At 36.0% G+C, this 27,543-nt stretch overlaps 1 long non-coding RNA gene across 1 annotated transcript; it reads left to right on the top strand.

Moving 5' to 3' along the window:
* Positions 1 to 494: 494 nt before the first annotated feature.
* LOC110465632 lies at positions 495 to 4,067 on the top strand. The gene is made up of 3 exons (XR_002464632.1): positions 495 to 630; positions 1,767 to 1,840; positions 3,837 to 4,067. It is a non-coding gene; the product is annotated as an uncharacterized LOC110465632 (long non-coding RNA).
* Positions 4,068 to 27,543: the final 23,476 nt, after the last annotated feature.

The raw sequence follows: 27,543 nt of genomic DNA, 5'->3' as shown, positions 1-27,543 counted from the left end.
GGGGTTCTATAACAGAAAATATAACCCTATGTACACAATGTTAGTCGTACCGGCAGGGTTCGACTGTGATAGTACTTACTACAAGGTTAAGCTGACAGTGACCAAAAGAATAAGTAGGCTACGTTTAAATATCTGATCATTAACACCACAATCAATTAACCTGATGACAAGGACGAATGTGGTCTGTGGTCGCATGTTGATTCACAGACATATCTGAATGGAATACTTGTTGTAACGATCAGCGCTAGCAGTTAGTCTTGTTATGACTGAATTTAAACCATATGACGAGTCGGATAAAAGTTTTCGGAATTTTTATTTTAACTTGTCAAAATAAAAATCACAGTAAACATGTAATTTTTATGTTTACTACTGGAAGCAGGTGTCGTATTGAAATAGAAATAGCAAAACAAGCCATTACTGTAAATATTTGATATTTTTTCGAATAAACTTTTCCGAGATTGTGCTTCAGATGATATATTCGTATAGAGCTCGTGTTCACGAAACTGGTCCTCTGATCATGTTCATTGTAGCAAATCCAAACTAACGCTGAGAATGCCAAGTGCAGTATCCAGGAGAGGGACTTTACTATAGCCGGATTCCTCACCGATGACTTTGTGACACCATTAGCAGGTGAGTCCGGTATGTTCATTCTGTGAAAAAAAAGAATGTGAATAATCATATATCATTTAATTTTGCCTATCTCCCCCTTCGCGGATTTATGCAAAGTGCACAATTTCTTTTCGGTATATACCGTATATACCAAAACAAAATCTTGGTCATTCCTTAAAGAATATGAAACTGACGAAGGGGTATTTTTGGTGAATATAAAATTTCAACATCTGGAATACAAACCGGATGGAAGTAATTTCTTGAAGGTCTATTCCCTTTCTGCCTAGCCTATCGTCAAAACAATTCGATTAGGTGGAATGAATTGCTATCGTGTGCAAACTTTGATACTTCAGTGAGCTGGCACTTTAAAAAGTTGTCCTTACCACAGAGGACACTTTCTTCATCTGATCTGCGCTGTTATTAGGACGTGCAACCCCAAATAAACAAACAATACAGAAAAAAGGACCGTGGTTTGTCTCAAAAACCTGCCAGACATGTACCTCTTGTTCTGTTACACCAGCGTGTTTACTACACAGTAACGACACTAAACTGTCGCTAAGAATGCCCAATGCAGTATCCCGTATATGGAATTTGCTATAACCCTATCCCTCACCAGTGATTAATGTACAAATACGTATATAGCATTGGCCTCGTTGTCAATACTGCTGGCTAAATGCTCACAGATTCCGTGCAATGCCCAATGACACGTTCGTTTATAGGAGATGTCTTACTATTTCTGTGGACAAAATGAAACTCTATATTATCAAAACGATGTTTTTATTTCATGGCGTTAATTAAACGACATGATGAACTTGCCCTGCGCTGTTTTGATTATAACATGGTAGACATTTAGGCTCTTATAAACACGAATGGTGTGGTAATATCGCAACATCCAAAAAGGGATAAAGTTGATATTGAAATAAAATTTAAAAAATACCCATGTTTTTTCAGCTGAGATAGTATTGCCCAGTAATTGAACATAACACAAGATTGAAAGGAAATATTAAACACTATTATTGTTCGTATAGATACTGTATGCTACTGACACACCAGTAGCATGATGACAAGACGATAGAGTCTTTCGAACTTATCAATGAGAATACGAAGGTAATCAACATCTCTCCAAAACCCTAGTTATATATATTTCAAAATTGCAGCCATGCTTAGACTTGAGCAAGACTAGAGGCATGACCTAAGGTTCCCCCCACACGCACGTGCGGGCCTCGCTAAGGTAAGCGATACACTTAGTTGACACTGTAACAACTTTCAAGTTGAAATCAAATAGTCCATATTTAGTGTTTAGAAACATTGTGGTTTTCTTATGAGCGATGTCACGATTTCTGTCTGACGCCTCACGCTGGCCTGAGACGGCCAAGATCAGACATCAAACAGAACAGCGATTGTGTTAGAAACTTCTTATGTTGACATGGCACAATATAGTGAATAACTTGTATTGTTTAGCGTGGAGCCGTCGTGGTATTTATATAGTAGACGATGGGTATATAACGTTAGCTAAGTAATGATACGACAATAAACGTCTCTACTCATGTGTCCAACTACCCACTGTCTTGTTAGATTAACAACAGTTACACGCAAATTTGCAACAACATCTATTTTGAAATCGATCGAACAAAACTCGTAAAAGGAGCGTCTAAATGTATTATCTTTGGATAAGAAAAAAGATATTCGTTCTCACGACATTGTAAAGAAAACAAAAAGATTTGTTTTAGTTATTTGATTATAAGGCTAACCATGCTTTTACAAAATACCCTCTGGTGTCAATGTGGCGTTGATGTACTTTACTCAAACATACACTCCGCAAACTTTCTTGGGCTACTTTCTCATATATCTATCTATAGAAATCTATCTGTTGGTTCAGAATAATGTTTTTTCTTTTATTTCAATTTCCATGAGTGATTCGAAAAGAATTTCAAATGATCAGACGTTAAGAAACAATAGATGACTACAAAGTTCGTGGTTTTTCCCCCCAGAGTTTTGTCATTCCAGTATACGATAAGAATATCTTATTTTCCAAAATTCTATAATTTCTTTTTGTTCTGATGATGTTTTCATACTATGTATACAATACGTAAGCACGTATTTAAAGATTTTTTTTACCATACACTGTACTTGAACAGAAAGGGTTTCATCTAACAAGTGTGTTTATGTCACAAACAATTAAAATTGCTCAAAAGAACAGCAACACAAGGAAGTATTTGACCCGAACAATCTGTGAGCGTTTGTGTCGTTTATATACATGTCTGACATAAAAATTTGGCACATGGCGTGAAAATGATATCATTGTTGTACCCTTGAAAAGATATAATTAAATGTATGGAAAATTACTGGTTTGTGATACAAACAAATCCTGATAGCGTGCATGTGTAATTGGCAATATTTAATGTCTCCTTTCCTTTAATCATAATAGTTTTATCTTGCACACTAATAGTATCCAAGATCATCAATAGGGTTTGCCGCGAGTCTAGAACATTTGAAACGTTCGAACCTTTCTGTCGGTAGGGACGGGTTCGGATCCTGGTGACCGGCAAACTCGCTCCAATGATGCGTCCATTCATTTCTCTAAACAATCAATTAAAGTGTCGCTTGTCAGTGTCTAATAAAACACTTCGAGAAGTCAAAAGTATCAAGGAAGCGTGTCTTCAAATTTCCAGATGAATGTCTGCCAATGTTTTATAATCAAACGTAGGAACAAAAAAAATGTTAACGGGATATTATTTATTTTAAGTATTAAACAAGTGTCACACAATTCCTTAGTCTGAAGATACATTTTATTCAATGTTCGAATCTTTAGAATAACATCAGAATCGCGAGGATAAACATTGAACCAGCATGGCATACACTAGAACAACCACGAGATGACGTCACAATGATGTACCATAAAATGGTGCCAACTTGTGGAAGTCACTTGAGTTTTTCGAAATCGTCCGTTCAAGAGCAATTGGAAAAGTTGCATTACAACATTAATGGCTCGTCATTTAAACAGTATGCGTGTTGTTTCAGGATAGCTTACCTATATAATATCATAGATGTCCATTTAGTGGTTATTTTAGAGAGTATGCTTTTGGGTTTGCCTACTTGTTCAAAGATATTTTGAATTCGGAGTGTTTGTCGTATCGCAAATATCATTAATCTTTTAAAGTAGTAACGAAATATAAACTAAAACGCGAAAATAACTGTTTTTTATAACTTTCTCCTTTCCTATATAGACCAAGGAAGTACAGTCTTAACAATACAAAAGGGCAGTAAAATGTTTAGACGAATAGTCGACAAACTAACGTGAGAAGGACGTAGAGGCGTTTACTCCGCCACCCGTCAGGGGACCAGTACAGTGTAGGATAGAGAACAGTCTGTGTGATGTGCTACCTAGAAGAGGCAGCCAGGACTGTCGACTGACAATTCATATTATATAAACTTTCATATTCCTGTTGTAGTATGTGTGGTGATCAATTTCGAAAAATAGAAATAAAGTACTGTAATATACCTACATCTTTATTTACTATTTCATGCTCCATCTTTGCAGAATAATTTAAATAGTAGTTGGCTTTTAGGTACAAAAGTGTTATTTGTATTTGTTCTGATTTCATGTTTGTAGTTAGATGCTTAGGTATATCTTACTAAGACACATGCTAGGTGTTATTTAACCACTGGTTGTGTGATAATCACCTCGCCAGTATCAACACTTTATCTATTATTTAACCACTGGTTGTGTGGTAATCACCTCGCCATTATCAACACTTCATCTTTTGTATTGAATTTGATATTTGTTTCCTGCATGCTTCTGCTTTCTATGTTATTTTCACTGTAAAGTTTGTTTCTAATTTGTCTGTCATACACATGTTCATATTGAGCTACTGTAATATTGTTTTAACACACGACGCAAAACACATCGTGCTATATCTTAGGTGATTATAATAAGCATGATTACCGTGTTCACATCAAGGGGGTGACGAGGGACTGTAGCCAATCTACCTGACCCGTGTTGAACCTTTGACAATTATACTAGATTTCTTATGGTCGTTTTATAGAACAGCTTAATTATTATCGACCTGTAAAGTCCCTTTCTCATAGCATGATAACGTGATTGAACTCCAAACTCAGAAACAATAACAGGTTTTCATCTATATGACGTATTTACGGGAGGAAATAGTGATGACAAGGATATCCTATGACTCCGGTCTAGTTGTAACTCCACTATCTGAAAGGTGTCGATATACTTGTAACGGTAATGATCAGGTATTTTTTACAACATGTATGTTTGTGTGGAATTTCATTAGGATACATAACTAGTATCAAAGTACATTTGAAAGATGACGACTATTTCTCCAGGCTATATATTTATCACGTGACCTGTCGATACCCCGATAGGTTTACGACCACGTGATGTATGGTGATGGATACTCTGCTGAGGTGTTGATCATTAAACCATCAGGAGTGGGGACGTTTGTGGACTTCCCGCCGAGTTGGAGTAGGACAATGATGTATGATGTGTTGTGTCGTAAACGTCAAGGAGGTGTCAGTCACATCGTTCGTATAGTGGTGTGAAGTCATGTTCAATTCAGAGCTGTAGGAATTGTCGTAACTGTAAACAGTGCGTTCATTACACCATAAACGTGAAAAATTACTTCTTCAGAATCCTTTATCAAGGAAATATGCAATGTATTAAATATATATTAATTTAAAAACAAATAAATTGTAAACATGCATTTTTAGCGCTTTCATCTTGTCATCTTATCATGGTGATTCTTTGGACTCTTAATTCACAGGGGAATTAATTGTAACGTTATATTATGACGTCATCATAACCATTTTAATGACTGCTACATTAAGATCGCTAAACCATGCACTTCGTGCCGAAACTTATGACCGTAGAATACAGCGACAATTTCACTTTTCCAACTGCCATATAATTTCTTGAAGTTATCGATGATGAGAGAAAAGTCGGGATATGGGAGGCTTTAAAGTCTAACAGAGCTAAGTTCGTTATCACAGTTATTATAAACAATCATACTTATCATTTCATATCGCAAGAGGATTTACCTATTGAACCGCAAATATTCAGCTATTAACTTTTGACAATTTAGATGATAACCCTTTAAATCACCAGACCACTGTCCTTTTACATGGAAACATTTTTATTGACTTTTGACAATTTCCATTGATGAAGAATTTATATCTGATATAATGTTGCTCGTTTCAATCAACCGTTTTGATGAAAGATTGATGGGACGAATTCAATAACACAGTACCAGCACATTTTAACGAAATAGCGGCCTTGATCTCGGTTCTCTGGCTAACAAATACCAACGCAGGCTCGAATCTAACTGAATCATACTTTTTCGGTATATGTAACAGATTGTTAATGTGATAGTCACGACCTCCAGTAAATGACATATAACATCACATTATACAACTGTACCAACTGGTAGAACTATCTGGACACGAATCTTCATCCTCGTCGCCATACGCGTCACTCAGAACGAAGCTTTCTGTCGTACTTATTCTCGGTGATGGTTGAGACCGGGGCGCCGATGGTATCGTTCTGTCTGCACTGAGGGAGGAACAGTTGCTATTTCTATCCGCCTCCGAGTTAAAATAACGTAATAATGGTGTATAATTACTGTTCAGGCATTTGGACACGCTGCACAGGATGAAGTTGTTATCTCCTAAGTGTAAGCATAAACTGACTATGCTGTGTAGTACATCGTCCTACAGGGGGTAGTGTTCATTATCCTACAGGGAGTAGTGTTCATCGTCCTACAGGGGGTAGTGTTAATTGTCCTACAGGGAGTAGTGCTCATCGTCCTACAGGGGGTAGTGTTCATTGTCTTACATGGGGTAGTGTTCATTGTCCTACAGGGGGTAGTGTTCATTGTCCTACAGGGGGTATTGTTCATCGTCCTACAGGGGGTAGTGTTCATTGTCCTACAGGGGGTAGTGTTCATTGTCTTACAGGGGGTAGTCTGCATCGTCCTACATGTAGTAGTGTTCATTGTCTTACATGGGGTAGTGTTCATTGTCCTACAGGGGGTAGTATTCATTGTCCTACAGGGAGTAGTGTTCATCGTCCTACAGGGGGTAGTGTTCATCGTCCTACAGGGAGAAGTGTTCATTGTCCTACAGGGGGTAGTGTTCATTGTCTTCCATGTGGTAGTGTTCATTGTCCTACAGGGGTAGTGTTCATTGTCATACAGGGGGTAGTGTTCATTGTCCTACAGGGAGTAGTGTTCATCGTCCTACATGGGGTAGTGTTCATTGTCCTACAGGGAGAAGTGTTCATTGTCCTACAGGGGGTAGCGTTCATCGTCCTACATGGAGTAGTGCTCATCGTCCTACAGGGGGTATTGTTCATCGTCCTACAGGGAGTAGTGTTCATCATCCTACATTGTGTAATGTTCATCGTCCTACAGGGAGTAGTGTTCATCGTCATGCATGGAGTAGTGTTCATCGTCCTACAGGGGGTAGTGTTCATCGTCCTGTAGGGAGAAGTGTTCATCGTCCAACAGGGAGTAGTGTTCATCGCCCTACAGGGGGTAGTGTTCTTTGTCCTACAGGGGATAGTGTTCATCGTCCTACAGGGAGTAGTGCTCATCGTCCTACAGGGAGTAGTGTTCATCGTCATGCATGGAGTAGTGTTCATCGTCCTAATGGGGGTAGTGTTCATCGTCCTACAGGGAGAAGTGTTCATCGTCCTACAGGGGGTAGTGTTCATCGTCATGCATGGAGTAGTGCTCATCGTCCTACAGGGGGTAGTGCTAATCGTCCTACAGGGGGTAGTGTTCATCGTCCTACAGGGAGTAGTGTTCATCGTCCTACAGGGAGTAGTGCTCATCGTCCTACAGGAGGTAGTTCATCGTCCTACAGGGGGTAGTGTTCAGTGCGTTTTGAGAGAATCACTTGGTTGTCACGAGGCGTCAGTAACTGTTTAACGATCTCTATCAAATCTAATTGTAAAAAGTGTCTATTTAAATTTTATATGAATGGAAAAGGGTATTTATTAGAAGCGTTGCCAAGGAGAACCTAGAATAAAAGGAAAGGTGACTTAAAAGCTTTCTTAAACAGATACAAAACTATTTGTTTCAGAAGTTGTATTCGTCATGATTTCGTCTGGGATATCCAGGAAACTTAAATTCCATAAACGTTTTAGGTGAATTAATCAGTGCAATTAATCACTGAAATATATCGGTTATAAAGTAACAAAGACGACCGAAGTATCGATATGCGCATTTGGGTCTTGCCAAACAATCTTGCAGTAACACAGTTGGTGCGTAAAAGGTTTTATACAAAAGCGATACCCTACCTACGCGAGGGAATGTGTATGCCACAACATCAACACATAAATTTAGTAATTGCATACCTAGGCTACAATAGTTCTGTATATGCATAAATTTCTTCAACCCGTTTTAATTCTCGCTGTTCAATTTGGACCTCGAAAAACTGGATCCGAACAGTAAGGACGGGTAAACCGACGTCCAGGGGGGATTTGGTTTGGTTTTATTTAATGTCTTAACAGCTAAAGCCTTTTAAGGACGTGCCTCCATATGTTTGATGTTCCGTGCTAATGTGTATGTATGTATTTGCCTCCTTGCGATAGCGCGGATCTGATACCGATTCTCGAGCGCTACCTCATTGAAATATCATGCCGAAGGCACCAAGCGCAGAAGTCCACTAGAGGACGGAAGAATGACACCAAGCGCAGTAGTCCACTAGAGGACGGAAGAATGACACCAAGCGCAGCAATCCACTAGAGGACGGAAGAATGACACCAAGTTGATAGCGCAACTGATGTAAAAACATTCGGAACTCATTTTTGTTTCATTACATCGATTGAAGCAATGGAAAATAACCAATGAGTAACGAGCAATACTTCAAGTATTTTCGATCGATGGTGTTATACGATATTGCGAATTACAAACGTATGTGGTAACAGGTTCCTTAACATAGACATAAAGGGTTAAAGTGCACTTTATCAGTATGGTATGATTGGTATATAGCGTTGTAACAAATTAAATGGTCAAAAATGGTACTCAGTCTCCGATTAGAATTTCGATAGTGATAAGTCTGTTGAAATAATCTTGATAACTAAATGACTGACTGTTGTCAAGCCTATTTTATGATTTTTAACGAGTATAAACAGAATTTGTATGATTCGGATATTTTCTTTCACGTGTATTCCGAATAAGATAATCTGATAATATTGATAGTTATTCGAATGCTGATTATTGTCATTCGAAAAATATCTACCACAGGAACTATTCGCTTTTACAGAATTTACTTGCTTATATTGACTCATGAGTATATTTTACTTAGATTCTCACGATTTCGGATGATTTAGTAGCAAATTTGGCGCCAGTGATCTGACTGCACACTATAATAGATTTCTGTGTTTGTGTATTTATCGACATCATTTTAATCGCATGTTAATTTATTTGCTTTGTCACGAAGCATAGTCACACTTGGTTCGTTTTCATGAATATTCATCTTGTAAAACATGTATATGCATGATTGCAATTAAATTATATCATTAGCTTGACAGTAACAAGATACAAATTTAACTGCCTCGGGCCAGGGTAAATATAGCAAGCTGTACGAACGTAACAAAGTGTTTACTTATCGGGAAAGTATCAGAGAAGACGTTGGCGGAGGTGTGTCGCGTGTACGACGTGGCAATGTGCCGGAGAGGGTAACACAGGGGAGGTGGTTCACTCATCGATGGTGATAGACCGTTAGAATGATAATGTTTAAGGAATCATTACGTAATCTCCTCATGGTCTAGATTATTAACAGTTTCTCCTCCGATTCCCATTATGTCGTTTTTAATTTAAGTTATAAATGAATAAAAACTATCAGCTGCTATGATTTATTTTACTTGCTGTTTCATTGAAAGGTGTTGGCTTCCTTTTAATTTTGTTAATTTTAACTTCCCCGTCAATTATGTACCTTTTCATGAAACGCCGGCTTCTAACTGACTTTGCGTTACTTTTGTTCATTATTTCATCCATATTAATTGCCCTTTGCTTTATTTTTTATTTTTTGCTATCAGTAGTTTGTGTATATCAAGTTTATCTTTGGTTCTTTGTAACTATTCTAAGTGTATATTTGATTCATTCTTGGTTCTATTATTCTAACTTTTATCTAAGTATCCTTGCTGCATCTTTGGTTCATGTTGCCTCTTTTCATTAAATGCCTCTATTTTTCCTCTTAACTTTCTATTTTTTCCCTCTTTACTTCGCCTCGTGTGTGCCCCTGTTTTCAATTCGATTTCGATATTCATTGTATTTTCTTCTTGTTTCTTCATGTTTTTTCCCCTTTATTTGGTGTACATGTATATTTATAAAACTTGTTATCCTTTTTTTTTGTTAATTCGTTTTTTGTTCATGTTGACTTCCCTTTTGTTTGATTCTCCGTCTTCTCTCGTCAATGTGGTGTCTTTCCATTTTTCACGTTATTGATTTATATTAATGCCCTTTTTTTAATCTTGATTAGACTTTTGAATTTTCATATGCTGCCTCTTAGTCTTATTTGCAGCCTTCCTGATTTACTTTTGAATAATTTTGATTGGCGTATCTTTCATCAAGTTAAATCAAGTTATGTTAACATAACTGATGGACGCTGGCAAACTTGTCTTTCTGTCCATATCTAATTTACAACTGGAAATTGATCCTCGTCTCTTAAAAATCTCAAATCCTTGCTGCCTTTCATTATTTGATTATTTGCCTATCATGCTGCCTGTCATTAGTTGTGTGTCTCGTGTATCAATGTAAGATTTCTGTTGATCTAGTCCCTATTCTGTCGTTCAGTGAAGGTGAAGGCCTAATTATATTTAAGTTGTTTGATTGATGATGACGTTTTCTATTGTCTTACAGATGTGGTTCCTGTTGACCTCCCGTCGGTAGCTTCGGTTAATGGTCACTTCACTTTCACTGTTGCTCGTCTTTACTTCTCCCTTACTTCTGTTAGACTGATTCCCCTTTTGGAAATGTATTGCTTATGTTGATTTCACCTATATTTGGATGTCTTTGCTTCAATTACGACTTCTTTTGGGAGTATCTGTGAAGTGCGCTATTTTCTTCTTGTTTGTTCTTCTTTGGCGCATGTTTCTTTTTGATGGTGTGCCCCATTGGCGCATATTTGATCATATGTAGTTCTGTCAAATGTCAACATTGACAATTTGGACGTTTTCAACGACTTGGGTCCTTTGGTTCACTGGGGCTATCGTACATCCCACCCAATACATCTCTTACATACGTCATTATTCATGGCCGTAGGACGATGTGAACGATTTCAAAATCACACCTGCTTCAGGTAAGCACAGATACAATCATCAACAGGTGTGCCAGTGACAGTAAATACAGGTACACTCACCTTTCCAGGTGTGTCGAGTGTCCGAGAACTTGTAGAGTGCTGTGAGAACGGTAATCGGTGGTCGAGGAACTTTTTGTATTTCCTTTTTAAGTTTCTTCCTCCTTATCAAGAGAGTGTTGGTATTCGTTTTCACGTCCATGAATACCATAGCAATGGTAGTTCGTACCTTGATATACCCACACATTGCACCTGTTATCACGTAACTGTTTATTATTGGTGAATGAAGACTCTTTTCTTGATCTATTAAGAGGTGGGGATTTTTTAAACAGAGTAATACGACATTGTCCGTTTTTAGGAAATCCTGTATAATAATTTCTATAAGATAGACTTATTGAAGTAAAGAAAGTCTGTATTTAGAGGTAAAACAGAATCCCCTCTATACACAACCCACACATAAAGACCCGTGTCTATCAAGGAAAGGTGAACACTAAGAATCATATAAAATAACCGGGTATATAATAAAACTCCATCTATATAAAACATAATTGTATCCGATAAAAATAGCATAAAGCCGTCAAAAGAACGACACTTGTCTATAAAGGAAGCATGAATCCTTTCTATAAAAGAATCAGGTTTATGAGAAATATTTTCGAAATGGGACCATGCCTACTAAGGAAGGAGCATTCCTATAAAGTAACTCTGTTTATGAAGCATCCTATCTAAACAGGAAATACCGTTTTGAACCCCCATTTTATTAAGAAACTGTCGATACAGGAACTAAGTTTGTTTATAAAGAAATCATGTCTATAGCGAATCCTGTCTAAATAGGCAAATTGACTGTGAATGCATGCAACATGTCTATAAAGACAGTTTTACAATTAGTACTGCATTTAAAACAGCGTATTTTGCATATTCATCAGAATCAAACTCATGTAAAACACAGCTTCAAATAGGTTAGTGTGATGTTCTGTTAGAGTAATTTTAAACATATGCATTTAATGAATGACATCATGGCTTTTTACGTACCTTGATGATTGGAGTTTGCCAATTATTGGACTAATAATCAAATATTCCTTCTCGAAATCCAATGGCTACGCTGCCAACATATATATATATATATATATATAATTTGTACTATTGGATTTCACATAACGTTACGGAAGGTACACGTGATTAATTCGAAACAACAAAACACTAACTAAATTTTACCACTATGCTGCCACGCGACTATTCTCAATCTTTAATCAAAGCAGATTTCGGGTATGTAGGATTTCATAACTGTTTCCAGACTGGTTAGTACGTATAATCCTCAATGTGAATAGTACTGCACAATGAGCAGTTTTAGATATGCGATTTCAAGAGTGGAACCCTGGGATTTTGAAGACAGAAATATTTTGATCAGGGACCACCTCCGTCAGTTTAAGTTGGCTTGGGTTAGTGTAACAGTAAGCCATGGTATACTTTTCTTTTATTTGGGGTACATTGTTGTTATTACAAATATACACGCAGAGAAACATATAGTGGGCATAGACTGTGTTGTTGCCGTATTCCTGTCCATCTTCCTGTTAAACCGGAAGTTCACTATCAAACTGAAACAGACATTTGACTATAGAAAGATCATCTATATACCTGGTTTAGTATTATATTATGTTATTTTAAGGAAGGTTGCCTGTATTCTGAAAGTGAAACCAAAATCTTGTGTTATGAGTAAATTCTAGACCTTGAATGCATCCGTCAACTCCATGATATAGCATAATACTTACTATATAATGGGGTTTACTTCATAGATAAACAGGGGAAAACCAGTAAAGAAATAGCATAATACTTACTATATAATTTGGTTTACTTCATAGATAAATAGGGGGAAACCAGTAAAGAAAAAGCATAATACTTACTATATAATGGGGTTTACCTCATAGATAAGTAGGGGGAACCCAGTAAAGAAATAGCATAATACTTACTATATAATGGGGTTTACTTCATAGATAAATAGGGGGAAACCGGTAAAGAAATAGCATAATACTTAGTATATAATGTGGTTTACTTCATAGATAAATAGGGGGAAACCAGTAAAAAAATAGCATAATACTAAGTACATAATGGGGTTTACTTCATAGATAAATAGGGGGAAACCGGTAAAGAAATAGCATAATACTTAGTATATAATGTGGTTTACTTCATAGATAAATAGGGGGAAACCAGTAAAGAAATAGCATAATACTTAGTATATAATGGGGTTTATCTCATAGATAAATAGGGGGAACCCAGTAAAGAAATAGCGTAATACTTACTATATAATGGGGTTTACTTCATAGATAAACAGGGGAAAACCAGTAAAGAAATAGCATAATACTTACTATATAATGTGGTTTACTTCATAGATAAATAGGGGGAAACCAGTAAAGAAATAACATAATACTTACTATATATACTTAGAATATAATGGGGTTTACTTCATAGATAAATAGGGGGAAACCACTAAAGAAATAGCATAATACTTAGTATATAATGTGGTTTACTTCATAGATAAATAGGGGGAAACCAGTAAAGAACTAGCATAATACTTACTATATAATGGGGTTTACTTTCTAGATAAATAGGGGGAAACCAGTAAAGAAATAGCATAATACTTACTATATAATGGGGTTCACTTCATAGATAAATAGGGGGAAACCAGTAAAGAACTAGCATAATACTTACTATATAATGGGGTTTACTTCATAGATAAACAGGGGAAAACCAGTAAAGAAATAGCATAATACTTACTATATAATTTGGTTTACTTTATAGATAAATAGGGGGAAACCAGTAAAGAAATAGCATAATACTAAGTACATAATGGGGTTTACTTCATAGATAAATAGGGGGAACCCAATAAAGAAATAGCATAATACTTACTATATAATGGGGTTTACTTCATGGATAAATAGGGGGAAACCAGTAAAGAAATAGCATAATACTAAGTACATAATGGGGTTTACTTCATAGATAAATAGGGGGAAACCGGTAAAGAAATAGCATAATACTTAGTATATAATGTGGTTTACTTCATAGATAAATAGGGGGAAACCAGTAAAAAAATAGCATAATACTAAGTACATAATGGGGTTTACTTCATAGATAAATAGGGGGAACCCAGTAAAGAAACAGCATAATACTTACTATATAATGGGGTTTACTTCATAGATAAATAGGGGGAAACCAGTAAAGAAATAGCATAATACTAAGTACATAATGGGGTTTACTTCATAGATAAATAGGGGGAAACCAGTAAAGAACTAGCATAATACTTAGTATATAATGGTGGTTACTTCATAGATAAATAGGGGAGACCCAGTAAAGAAATAACATAATACTTACTACATAATGGGGTTAACCTCATAGATAAATAGGGGGAAACCAGTAAAGAAATAGCATAATACTTAGTATATAATGGGGTTTACTTCATAGATAAATAGGGGGGACCCAGTAAAGAAATAACATAATACTTACTATATAATGGGGTTAACCTCATAGATAAATAGGGGGAAACCAGTAAAGAAATAGCATAATACTTATTATATAATGGGCTTTACCTCATAGATAAATAGGGGGAAACCAGTAAAGAACTAACATAATACTTACTATATAATGGGGTTTACCTCATAGATAAATAGGGTGAAACCAGTAAAGAAATAGCATAATACTTCCTATATAATGGGGTTTACTTCATAGATAAAAAGGGGGGACCCAGAAAAGAAATAACATAATACTTACTATATAATGGGGTTCACTTCATAGATAAACAGGGGGAAACCAGTAAAGAAATAGCATAATGCTTACTATATAATGGGGTTTACTTCATTGATAAATAGGGGGAAACCAGTAAAGAACTAACATAATACTTACTATATAATGGGGTTCACTTCATAGATAAACAGGGGGAAACCAGTAAAGAAATAGCATAATACTTCCTATATAATGGGGTTTACTTCATAGATAAAAAGGGGGGACCCAGAAAAGAAATAACATAATACTTACTATATAATGGGGTTTACTTCATAGATAAATAGGGGGAAACCAGTAAAGAAATAGTATAATACTTACTATATAATGGGGTTTACTTCGTAGATAAATAGGGGGAACCCAGTAAAGAAAAAACATAATACTTACTATATAATGGGGTTCACTTCATAGATAAATAGGGGGAAACCAGTAAAGAAATAGTATAATACTTACTATATAATGGGGTTTACCTCATAGATAAACAGGGGGAACCCAGTAAAGAAATAGAATAATACTTACTATATAATGGGGTTCACTTCATAGATAAACAGGGGGAAACCAGTAAAGAAATAGCATAATACTTAGTATATAATGGGGTTTACTTCACAGATAAATAGGGGGAAACCAGTAAAGAAATAGCATAATGCTTAGTATATAATGGGGTTTACTTCACAGATTAATAGGGGGAAACCAGTAAAGAAATAGCATAATACTTACTTTATAATGGGGTTTACCTCATAGATAAATAGGGGGAACCCAGGAAAGAAATAGCATAATACTTGGTATATAATGGGGTTTATCTCATGGATAAATAGGGGGAAACCAGAAAAGAAATAGGATAATACTTACTATATAATGGGTTTTACTTCATAGATAAATAGGGGCAAACCAGTAAAGAAGTAGCATAATGCTTACTATATAATGGGGTTTACCTCATAGATAATTAGGGGGAACCCAGTAAAGAAATAGAATAATACTTACTATATAATAGGGTTTACCTCATAGATAATTAGGGGGAACCCAGTAAAGAAATAGAATAATACTTACTATATAATGGGGTTTATCTCATGGATAAATAGGGGGAAACCAGAAAAGAAATAGGATAATACTTACTATATAATAGGGTTTACCTCATAGATAAACAGGGGGAACCCAGTAAAGAAATAGCATAATGCTTACTATATAATGGGGTTTACCTCATAGATAAACAGGGGGAACCCAGTAAAGAAATAGCATGATACTTAGTATATAATGGGGTTCACTTCATAGATAAATAGGTGGGGTTTACTTCATAGATAAATACGGGGAAACCAGTAAAGACATAGCATAATACTTACTATCTACTGGAGTTTACTTCATAGATAAATACGGGGAACCCAGTAAAGAAATAGCATACTACTTACTATATAATGGATTTTACTTCATAGATAAATTGGGGGAAACCAGTAAAGAAATAGCATAATACTTACTATATTATGGAGTTTACTTCATAGATAAATAGGGGGAAACCAGTAAAGAAGTAGCATAATACTTACTATATAATGGGGTTTACTTCATAGATAAATAGGGGGAAACCAGTAAAGAAATAGGATAATACTTACTATAAAAAACACAAAATAATGCTATACAGAAAATAAAACACACAGATAAATCAGCAGAGGAGGGTGCCCCTCCTCACTGCGGGGACACCAACTTGTGAGTGGCAACCCCCACATACCTATACTTGAGATGGCCTCGAAGAATATAATGTCTGAAAATAATTCATGAAGTGTATTTGGTTGAAAAGAAAGAAAAGGCGAAGAAACATCATCATATTTATTAATTTAGTCCCAGTTAATCAAATATTTCTGATAATTTGTCTCAAATTTAACTTGCTGTCCCTTTTAATTGTCATTGCTAATGAAGTCGACGTAAAAATGTACGTGTACAGGTATAAACAGGTAATAACGAGCTACCAGGTGTGCAAACCGACATATGACAGTACCGTGACAGGTAAATGACGTAGATGGATTGTCACGCCCCGAGTACAGAGTGCAGAGTCCACCTAGGATACTAGTACCAAACATCCGGTGATTTTAACCTTTTCTTCTTTAACCTTCGAAACATAACCTTTATTTCAATGATAACATCGATTTGACATCCAGGTAACTTAAAAAATGCCGACTTCAGTATAATACATGCTTATGGGTTTTACAAGCTAACTAATCGAGGTGCGTCTCTTATATTTACAACTGTTGCAGCAAGAAGCCAATAACATGAAAAACAAAAATGCCAAACAACCCTGGAGCACACTGAACCTGCTATAGAACCCACATTGACTCACTCTAACATCAACAAACACTGGTGGTAACAAGTCAATTGAAATGTTTATTAATAACGTGATTCGGTTTTAAAACCGTTCTTTAACTTTATATTGAGATTGTGCGTTAAATACCAAAATATTTTCCCTTTGGAAACGTTAACATCTTGGACTTTGGAGATGTTTCGTGAATCGTATTTAGGGTTGGAAGAGCTGCTGAGGTCAAGTCGTCCACCAAAGTAAAGGGCCGAAGTATCACCTAATGTAGGTGTGACCGTATCACAAAGAGGCTATTATCGTATGGTAATTACAGGTCGTTAATTAACTCCTGGTGTCCGGTACGACAAACCCGAGGTCAAAGTTCTGACACGAGGTGAAACACACCTGTGATTTAGACTTTACACCTGTGAGTAAAATATGTGGTTTAGATCTATACTTGTTATATACTTCCTCTAGCTAATGAACTTAAACGACAAACAAAACCGGAACTAATTCAACAAGTGTGGTATCACTTATTACGACACTCCATATACTCTGAACGTTTGTACTTACTTTGACTTGAAGCTGTCATATCCACTAGTCTATAATTAGAGGGTTAAATCTAGGCTTAGTACAGATGATCCAGTATCATAGAAAGTGTGCGTATTGGATAGAAATCTGAAAAAAAATAAGCGAAGATCACATTGGACAAGCCATTGTCACAAATCTCATTATGACACTCCATATACTCTAAACGTTTGTACTTACTATTTGACTTGCAGATGTCATATCCATTGGCCTATGATAAGAGGGTCTAATCTAGGCTTAGTTCAGTCGAGCCGATATCGTATTGGATAGAAACCTGGAGAACTAAGCGAAGATCATTAGACAAGCCATGGTCACAAATCTTATTCTTCATATGAACTTTGCCTTAATGATTGACGGCGATGTGCTTGCATGGGACAACGGTCGCGACCCATCGCGCAACGCTAATCGATAGCAAATAGAATTTTCAATTTTCAAAACAAACGCATATATAATACTTTGCTTTCTTATTTCATAAATGCTTGATCTCATTTTTCGTTATTACTTGATATATCCCTTTCTTTGCATGATAACTTCCATAAAGCGTGCTGTTTGGGTGTGTTGTTATAAATATAAACTCCGATCCATTATCAATCCCCCCCCCCCCCCCCCCCCCCCTTCCAAAATAACCGCGACAACAAGTTTTCATTTTGATAGCTGACAAAAGTCTTTATTTCCTATGACGCAGTGTCCTGCGAACGATTTGTTACGTACAGTTGTAAATTGTGTGCAATAATCGCCCCCTATATGTATCACCGCTCTTCATTATGACATCTTAGCACTTTTGGGTTTGGTGCATTATGGATGGTGTACATCAACCTACACCTGTTAACTACTTTATGGATGGTGGACATCAACCTACACCTGTTAACTACATTATGGATGGTGGACATCAACCTACACCTGTTAACTACACATGATCAATTTCAATCACCTGACATCGTGCAGATAAATGCAAAAAATCCGTTATTATCATTAATTCATCAATGTGTTACCTAAACAGATACAACATTGTTAATACCAGGGTCGTTCCGTCTACAGTACTGAGTGTAACAAGTGTGAAGTATAATTAAATCAGTCAAAACCAAGTTTAACTAACTCATTCATAAATAAACATCATTTTTCCTATCTCTCACTGTGCTGATCGGGCAATTGTCAGCTTTGTCAAATTATTTTGTTCACAATTCCATTGTTTCTCTCTCTCTTTCAAATTGAATATCAAAAATGTATACTTTGAAATTCTTAAACAACAGTGCAACGATAAAAAATTTAATATTCCTTTATGTTATATAATGTATTTAAAAAAATATTTTTCATTTATATGAGTATTTCGTTAAGCTTAAGGCAACATGCCTTTATATGTATTTGTATATACCTGTTCGAAAGTCATCAACAGGTGCGTATAAAGTCTCAGTAGGTGGGTTACCATCAGTGACCGATCACTAATCGGATATGTAAATTATTGGTTCTTTTCTGGTCCGATCTGATATGAAGAAGAGAAACATAGAAAGTTGTCAATAGTAATTTGTCATTCATCGCTAATTTTAATTGGTAATAGATACACATGTCATTTATTAGGACCTGCACTCTCTGACTTGTACTTGAAAAACAAAGTCGGGCATAATGTATCACGTATCTATATTAAATGATAAGTGTATTTATTATCCAGATTTGACAGCATGAAAAACATCGAAATTCGCAGAAACGTAAAAAGACTGCGCAGTTTGAAGGACGTAGCAACTCAAAACAGGGGCGGGCCGCCTAGTGTAGCTGGTAGTGCGTCAGCCTGTTCTTCAGATCATGACAGTGTTGTGTCCATAAGCAAGAAACTGTTCCCTTGTTCCTCAAGTGACTATTCATTATATATATGAGTCGTTGGAAACACAGACTTATAACGAGCAGATACATGTATAACCTCAAGCACTCTCTTACGTGGAGGTACTAAAGGTATTCACGTGGTAAGACAAACTTGAGGAAGGCTGCTTTCACTCTCTCCCCATTGTGTAAATGTATATATAACCTTGTAATTCTTGTATGTAAAGCGCCTGAGGGTAATTGACTTGAGATTAGGGGGCGGTATAGTATTATATTTTGTAACTAGATACAAATTAGTTCAATAATTATTACTAGAAAATGTACGTTTCTGGAGGAGATCTTTCTATTTTCCTGTCACCTAGTCGAATGCCGTCCATTCCAATGCTGTAAAATCTAGGGAAATGTTAGGACAGAAATAAAACCCTGACCTTACAGTTGACGGTCGCCAATCCGGAACCCAGACCCCTGATTTAGTTAGATGGTGTGTAACTACATCCGGTGGACAATTGGTCTATTAACTACATCTGGTGTATAATGCCATACATATTAGGCACGTGTTTGTCCTGACACGTATCGGAGTTCATAAAATATCTATTAGGGCTTTTTGACGCAAGCGTAAAATGTGTCGGTATTTTTTATTCTTGCAAGGTCGAAATGACAAGTTCAAACAGCATGGCCGTATATCTGATAAATGATTTCTAATCCTCTCCGTAAGTGTTGAATTGGCATTAAAATATTTATCTCTAAACGTTGTACGTTAAAAACATCTGTGTTTGTTTAGAGAAAGATTGATAAAGCACAGTAATGTTTGCTCGTGGGTGCCATTCGTTATAGTCAGCATAAATAATTCTGTAACAAAATAAATAGTATGTTCTTTCTCGTTGAAAATTCAATGGCGACTTTTTATATAAGATTTATAAGACTTTGTTTTAGATAAAACAACTGTAAAAATATATGGCATTTGGTTAAGGTTCGGTCACTTTGGTCTAAACATGCCTGAACTAACTGCCTAGTAAATATACAAATGTATTTGAACATGGACGTTTTCGCTATGTATTCAAAATCCTCATATATATTCCCTAAACTCAATGGTATGAACCCCTCTGAACTTTTAAATTAAATTCAAAACAATACCGTTTTTCCGATTTATTAAACGAATACGAACATATATCCGAACAAAATCATGTTTCAAAATTGCAATCAAGCTTGAGTGTATATTTGCGTGGATATTTATTAAGTGCTTTGCAATGATACCAACAAGTGTGGTAAAATAATTCAGCAGCACTTCGTTTTCGACAAGGCGCTAATCGGCCGCATGCCACAAACAGTTAGTGATATAAAAGACACTTCATTATTGAATGAAGTAATCATCACAAGTAGTGTGTATCGTTGTGCTAAGCAGGTCAAGGACGGTTACTTGTCGCCTAAACGTCTTCACAATCTAAGAATCTCGAGCAGGCGTGTGCTGCCTACCCGTCTGTATACGCAGTAAAAGCTGCAAAATGTTCAAACAGAAAAACATAAGCACTGCTTATTGCACCCCTTGTCCCCCTATCAAGACCCTGCCCATGACCCGCTCTAAAATGAATTCACTCCGAAACAAGACTTATCTACGCCCCCTGTTGATAAACGTATATCCCTGTATTTGGATAATACTTGTATCCCATACAGAAAGACAAAGGATAACAACTGTTTCAGCAATCCAACGCCCACCCTATCCCCACCCCATCCCCGTCCATTATAGGCACTACGCAACACCATGCCGTAAGTGAGAAGTAACGGTCCAATACTCACCGACCAATAAATCTGTCGGAGACGTCATCGGCATTATGTCGTATTGATATAATGAACAATTTAAAAATAATTTACCTTTTAAAAACATCCCCCACCCAGGTGTTAGTGACTTTTATGATTAAAGGTTGTTGACGAGATGAAATTATGATACTAATTGTCGGAATTATTCTCTCGATAAAGACCGTGCCATTAATAGTTATTTAATCAATCTGTTCTTATTATGTTTTAGTAACGTGATGTGATACAACTTGCAACGCGAGTAATGCAAATACCTCTTTTCTGTCTGAACACATTCAGGAGGAAATGGCCGACACCTATACTCACAGTCACACAAACGCTTTGTATACATTACGTCATAATGGCAGGTTTATAGGTAAAGTCAAGATTTCCCCGAGGGTGAGAAATCCGTTTCACATTGTTTACATGTTAATGGTTGGGTGATGGAATTCCGGCCAGTCTCACTGCGGTTCGAGAATCCCTTAGTACAGGTGGTCAGGCTAGATAATAGTCGTGACGTAACTCTGTATTGACCATTGGTCAACGAGGTAAATTATAATGTCTAGAACTAATTAATCCCCAGTGGTTAAATATGTACAAGAGTCTTATCTTGGTCGGAGATAAATGTCTGAATTGTCCGGAGGGAGTCGATTTTCAGTGCTTTGTTTTATCTGGCCGAACACCTGTGTGCAATGGATAGCCTTGATGACGTAATCGCCTTAGCTGATTATCGTAATATACACTCGCCCCTGATTGATCAGGGCCTTGTAGGTTGGTCAGTCTCGCACAGGTGTCCCGAGTACTGACCAACAGCCGTGGGAAACGTTGTGGTCAGTTAGGTAGATTGTTTAGCGGTCACTCCACAGGTGCTCATGCTATAAATAACTAGATGTCTGGAGTTCGTGATAGACTTACTAATGTTCTAAATTGTTCTTTTGAGAAATTATGTTATTTCGGTAATTTCATCTGTTTTTTAAACAACTAGTGCTAATTATATATCTGTTTTTTCTTTTCGACTTGATTTTTTTTTAAATTGGCAAGTCGAAATGCTTTGTGCCTATATCAGTCCTGGCTATTTCTGCTCGTTCATACAGGCAAAATGTTACAATAATCATCTTTAATATTACCACGGACTTAAATATCTAATCTAATTCCGTGATATTGCAAGGCATTTGTTGAGAGATTGTTTCGCTCACAAACAACGATACATGTTTATACCTATACCTATATAGACATTAACAGTTGGTACATACTGTATTTTATCCAGTTTTTAACCTTCAACTCTGAACCTTCAAAACAGCATACAATAGACCATATCAAAACATTAACGCACCCTCCCTCTTCCGGGCAACTCCTAAACACATCCTCCCTCTTCCGGGCAACTCCTAAACACACCCTCCCTCTTCCGGGCAACTCCTAAACACACCCTCCCCCTTCCGGGCAACTCCTAAACACACCCACCCGCACCAACACCCTATGCGTATTATATGGTAGTAACAACGTAATAAAAAACGATGAGTTGAAATATTCCAAAGAATGAATGATTTATGTTGCTAGATTTATCATTTGTATTATTCATTTATATAAACGGAGACAGTTATGAGATGAAGCATAAAGAAAATGCACCACTTTGTAATCAGATGCGTAAGGCATGTCATTATGAAATAGTAGACATCAATTTCATTTGTGAAAGGTATACATTAAATGTTTTTTGTTTTTCAAAATATGATTTATATCATTATTGAAATTAATTTCAAAATATACATGTTCCATGATTCAAAACGATCCCTATCATAAGAAAATATTGTAAAGAAAATTCTTTATTTTTTGTTGACGTATAATTTTACTGATTATAGCATTGCTACATTAAAACAGATAGATCACGATAGATATGACTCAACAGTAATTATTCAATATGATATATTTAGCTAATTAGAAATTGACGAGAATACAAACATTTTCGATTAAAATTTAAACGTTCCAATTGGTTCCCAGCAGCTGGAAACAAATTCAACCACTCTCAATCTTGGTTATCACAAAATTATAAATCATCGTGCCAGAACGCTTCAGTGTAATTTTCATGTTAACTCTACTTCTTTATTTCCTTTTTTTAAGAATTTTTAGTATAGATGCAAACAAACACAAACACGCGAGAACAGAAATACACACCCTCACATATCATCGAACACATCCAATACTGTCTATTTCCACCTAAAACTACAATCAAAAGTACATGCTGATCTCTGCCAATCGTTCATCTTTTCATGGAATATTTTCAAGACATTAATAAAAATGTAATGCTATTTATACAATATTTAATGTAAACTTTTATTTGCTGTTATTATTACATGCATTGAGATTAAAGGTCAGGAGTTGCAGAAACATCCAGTCTTGTAGGAAAAGTTTTATAAGAATTAAAATATCACTATCGACATAGTTACATTGTTGTGACACTATCCTGTAAAGTCCTTATCCAATGCAAAAAAAAAAAGGAAAAGAAATCAAGTAGAGTTTCAAATTTCTACTACACAAACAGTGCGCTATTGTTTCATGCTTCATATTACAGACATAACAAGGGACATACCGTCAAAATTAATAATTCAGTTATTGAATGTCCGTGCTGTCTGCGCTGTCAATTACATTTCCCATCGATCCATGCCAAATTCAAAGTCAAACCAAAATGTCCAGTTTGACCAAAATAAATCTTTCATGAAGCTATATGTGTTGTAGTTTCGGGTTTTTTCTTCATCAAAGTCAAATGCCAGGTCCTATTTTATGTTTTCTGTAGGCAGTGACACCGGAGCAATGATATAGTGATAGCGTTATGTCTTTAGAACCAGTTTTACTCTTAAAATATTTCATAAGAAGGTTACACTCTATGTCACTCTGGTAACAACAAAGGGTCCCAAAGATGCATTGCCAGAATGATCTGATAGGGACATTTGCTATTTCCTCTTGTGACATGAAGATCGATGTTTTTTTATTGTGCCCATTAGTGTACCTTGTGGTTGTGTTGTCACTACCCGAGTTCTCGATGTGAGGATGTGACATACTTGGATTCGACTTAAATTTACAGGTCTTTCTTTCCTTGTACTATATCAATGGTCGCCATGTAAATCTTTCAATTGTTCATATTTTTCTTTGTTTTATTGATTTTGAGTTTGATTGATGGTTTTGTTGATACTTCGGTATTCATTTGTTGTTTTTATCTTAATACGGTGTAGTTCACTGGTCGATATTCTCTTGTTGTTTTTATCTTAATACGGTCTAGTTCATTGGTCGATATTATCTTGTTTTTATCTTAATACGGTCTAGCTCACTGGTCGATATTATCTTGTTGTTTTTATCTTAATACGGTCTAGTTCCCTGGTCGATATTCTCTTGATGTTTTTATCTTAATACGGTCTAGTTCACTGGTCGATATTCTCTTGTTGTTTTTATCTTAATACTGTCTAGTTCACTGGTCGATATTATCTTGCTGCTGTTGTATTTGATAGCAACAGCGTACTTCAGAAATGATGAAGTACTGACCGGTATAGCTACCGTAACGTGTCACATCTGAGCTGTTCGTTTGAATTTAAAGGGAAATTGTAATGAAACAAGAAAAATATATATATTCCTGCAGAAGTTAAACCACTTCTTTAATTACCTGTGTGTTGCATTTGCAGGCGAATGTTAATAGACATTAATTTTCATTTATGAAAAGCGTACATCAGATATAAACTTCTAATATTCAAATGTGCCTTTTACCAAAAATTGGCGTAATGTAATTATTTACTAAGATCTCTTTGTTTTCTTATGGATTTTTTTGGTGACTGTAAAAAGTGTTTTTCATTCATTTTGTTCGTGATCACAGTCTAACCTGCCATTGTCTCTGGTTCCTAGGCGTTGATTTTGATGGTTTCACTCCGTTATTACGGCGTTGCGGCCTTTTAGTAGACGATTGTAGGCGTTTACACTGAGTAATACATATATTAACAGCATGATGTATAGAATAAGCTTAGCTTTATTTCTATTCTTTAAATTATTTCAAAATTAGATGTATTTTTTTTTTCTCAAAAAGCATTTGATAGCGGCGACCAGTCCTCTACACTGAAGAAAATGTTATAGAACATTTCTTTACGAGATCACGAAGGCGACCAATAAACTTGCCCATAGTCTTTATCAACCTGCATCTCTCGAAACCTTGTGCAAGTTTGTCTGTCATCATTCGATGTCTATCACCGAAATCGGCATATCAGGAGGATCTTGGAAAGCTTTTCATTATTGTATCAAACAAAGACGACATCAAACATAATCATGATAGTCGCCATACCGACCTTAGTGGGAACTATTCTATTTCCTGGTGCAGTGTTTTTGTTAATTTCTTATCGCTACCCTGTTTCTCACTTTGAGGTTGTGGCATTACTTGGTTTTGACGTCCGTCCGTCTGTCTGCACTTTGGTTAAGAGAATGGTTAAGCTCAGTTTCCAACTTATTAATTATCCCACATCAACTAAACTTGCATGGCTTATGAATCTAAGAATGCTCATCACATGCGATGCTTCGGATGCTGCTTCTTACCTACATTTTCCGCTTAAGTGACCAGGTTAAGAAGATTGGTTTAGGTCACTTACATAGTAACTACTTGTTGTACATTAACTAAACTTGCATGGCTTATGAATCTAAGGAATCGCTTATGTTGCAATCCGGCCATATAGCCATTGGCGGTTTCTTGTTTTACATTTATATTGGTGTTAAACGTCCTTGTCAAAATAGGGTAAAATGTAGACGGGTATCTCTAGGGAGAAACCACCGGGAGGACATAGTAGGAAAGAGGGGAAACGAAAAACCCAAAACGACAAAAAAGGAAAAAGAGAAAAGAAAAAACCGAAAGGTCGTAGTAGGAAAGAAAGAAAATAATCACCGAAAGGACATAGTGGGAAAGAGAAAAGAAAAAACCCGAAAGGAGAAAGAAGGAAAGAGAGAAAAGAAAAACCGAAAGGACATAGTAGAAAAGAGGAGAAAAGAAAAACCCGAAAGGACATAGTGGGAGAGAGAGAAAAGAAAAGCCCGAAAGAGGATAGAAGGAAAGAGAGAAACGAAAAACCGAAATGACATAGTAGGAAAGAGAGAAAAGAAAAATCCGTAAGGACATGATAGGTAAGAGGGGAAAAGAAACAAGCAGAACATGTCTTTCATTTAGGCATAAAGGGCATACATGTAAAACCTGACCTTGTTTCATGCAGTCATAGTTTCATCATTTCTGAGTTCAAGTTCAAGTTTTTTATCTATCCTTTATCCCTTCTTTATCTATCCTTTATCCCTTCTTTATCTATCCTTTATTCATTCTTTATCTATCCTTTATCCATTCTTTATCTATCCTTTATCCATTCTTTATCTATCTTTTATCCATTCTTTATCTATCCTTTATCCATTCTTTATCAATCCTTTATCAATCCTTATCCGTTCTTTATCTATCCTTAATCCATTCTTTATCTATCTTTTATCAATCCTTTATCTATCCTCTATCAATCCTTTATCCGTTCTTTATCCATCCTTTATCCATCCTTTATCTGTCCTTTATCTATCCTCTATCAATCCTTTATCCGTTCTTTATCTATCCTTTATCCATCCTTTATCCATCCTTTATCTGTCCTTTATCTATCCTCTATCTATCCTTTATCTATCCTCTATCTATCCTTTATCTATCCTTTATCTATCCTTTATCTATCCTTTATTTATCCTTTATCTGTCCTCTAACTATCCTCTATCTATCCCTTTTCCCTCCTTTATCTATCCTTTATCTATTCTTTATCTATCCTTTATTTATCCTCCCTCTATCCTTTATCCGTTCTTTATCTATCATTTATCTATCCTTTATCCATCCTTTATCTGTCCTTTATCTATCCTCTATCTATCCTTTATCTATCCTTTATCTATCCCCTATCTATCCTTTATCTGTCCTCTAACTATCCTCTATCTATCCCTTTTCCCCTCCTTTATCTATCCTTTATCTATCCTTTATCTATCCTCTATCGATCCTTTATCTATCCTTTTACTATCATTTATCTATCCATCCTTTATCTATCCTCTATCTGTCCTTTATCCATTCTTTATCTATCCTTTATCCATCCTTTACCTATCCTCTATATATCCTTCATCTATCCTTTATCCCTCCTTTATCCAAACCTTAATCTATACTTTATCCATCCTTTATCGATCCGTTATCTATCTTTAACCTATCCTTTATCAAAATCTTTATCTATCCTTTACCTATCCTGTATCTTTCCTTTATATATCCTTTACCTATTATCTATTTACCCTCTACCTTTACCTATCCTTTATCCATACTCTATCTATTCTTTATCTATCCTCTATCCTTTATCTATCCTTTA

Source organism: Mizuhopecten yessoensis, unplaced genomic scaffold, assembly GCF_002113885.1.
Source record: "Mizuhopecten yessoensis strain PY_sf001 unplaced genomic scaffold, ASM211388v2 scaffold11095, whole genome shotgun sequence".
NCBI classification, from domain to species: domain Eukaryota; kingdom Metazoa; phylum Mollusca; class Bivalvia; order Pectinida; family Pectinidae; genus Mizuhopecten; species Mizuhopecten yessoensis.
Note: the sequence above shows the minus strand (reverse complement) of the source record. Positions and strands in the feature narration are given on the sequence as shown.